Source organism: Trachymyrmex cornetzi, unplaced genomic scaffold, assembly GCF_001594075.2.
Source record: "Trachymyrmex cornetzi isolate Tcor2-1 unplaced genomic scaffold, Tcor1.1 scaffold1295, whole genome shotgun sequence".
Classification (NCBI taxonomy): Eukaryota; Metazoa; Arthropoda; class Insecta; order Hymenoptera; family Formicidae; genus Trachymyrmex; species Trachymyrmex cornetzi.
This window is the reverse complement of record NW_017295867.1, coordinates 2,865-4,203: the sequence shown is the minus strand read 5'-3', so window position 1 is coordinate 4,203 and position 1,339 is coordinate 2,865. Positions and strand designations below refer to the sequence as shown.

General features: G+C 31.4%; 2 long non-coding RNA genes across 2 annotated transcripts; both read right to left on the bottom strand.

The window, feature by feature from the left end:
• Positions 1-256: 256 nt before the first annotated feature.
• LOC108770635 (uncharacterized) lies at positions 257-538 on the bottom strand. The gene is made up of 2 exons (XR_001940605.1): positions 464-538; positions 257-319 (listed from the first exon to the last, which is right to left on the bottom strand). It is a non-coding gene; the product is annotated as an uncharacterized LOC108770635 (long non-coding RNA).
• Positions 539-586: 48 nt separating this feature from the next.
• On the bottom strand, positions 587-1,208 carry LOC108770634 (uncharacterized). Its single transcript, XR_001940604.1, has 3 exons — positions 1,140-1,208; positions 756-888; positions 587-667 (listed from the first exon to the last, which is right to left on the bottom strand). It is a non-coding gene; the product is annotated as an uncharacterized LOC108770634 (long non-coding RNA).
• Positions 1,209-1,339: the final 131 nt, after the last annotated feature.

The window sequence follows — 1,339 nt, the reverse complement described above, 5'->3', positions numbered from 1 at the left end:
TTTTTTTCTTCAGAAGTTACGTTGCATGATAAAGAACTCGTGGTACTAAAATTTTACAATGACAACTAATGAAAATATATACATTTCGTATTCTAAAACTTATATATGACAATATAATTATTATTATACATACGGGGTTACTGGCATTACTTCTTCTAAAAATTGCATCCTTGCATAAAAGCGAAACGAACTTTTTTGTGTATGTCCTGCTTCTGCACCTGATCCGCTGGGTATATAACGTTTCATTTTTTTTTTGCTTTTGTATAACAATCTCTAAGGTAAGTCCATCTAGATTTCATCCATGCTGCATTTTCAAAACCTAATAATTCAATAATGGAAAATAGAATTTACAATTACAGTTTGTTTATACTTCTACTGAAAAAAAACTATATGGATTTACCACATGTGGTTGTATAGACAATTTCTTGAATACATAAAACAAAATAAAATTATTTAATATTACCAAGATTATTATGTATTTCATCCCACAAGTCTCGTTTTATAACGGGGGTACGCTTCTGTGCTGGCAACTTAAAATTCCAAAGAGCTGGTCTCCGCTCTTCAGCATCAATTAGCATCTCGTCCTTGGTGTCAACTGACATAATACATTCGTTACTCTCCGATGGTGGAACATCGCTCTGCATATTTTCATTTGTATCTTTGATTCCTGTTTATACATAAGTAAATATACTTACTGAATATGTTCAATATTTGCAAATAAATCATTTAAAAAATGTTCTCACAAATAAACATACTTATTGTAGCACGTCCTGTCTTGTCAATAGAGAGGACATGAATATTTTCATCATAGTTTTTAAAACATTAATGGGCTTGAATCTCTGTACAAGACCCGAACATGAGCCAGCCACAGTAACCACATTTTACTGCCTGAAAAAAATTAACACATTTATTATGAAACGTATAATTTCAAATTTTTGTCCAAAAATTTCAGGGTTTTTGGTAAATAAAACAAAAACTACTATGTATATAATCAATATGCCAAATAATTGAATGAAATTGTCAATTTATTCTTATCTCAATTTACTCTTACATAACCTAACCTAACCTTATTGTTGACTTGATAACATTAACTTATTTCATTATTATCAAGGTAAAATATTGTATAAAATTATTATTACCGGCCCTCCGTTATTGCTCATTTTATTTTAATTTCAATAGCTGGATTTAGCATGTCACATGCAACCGACATAACATTCCGTTGATTCCGTACTGTTCCGGCCATAGTTCCGGTGATTCCGATACAGCAGAGAAACTTCATACGGAACGGAATGCTAGTGAACTTATTTCTAGTAAGAAATCCGTTCCGTCGTTCCGATTC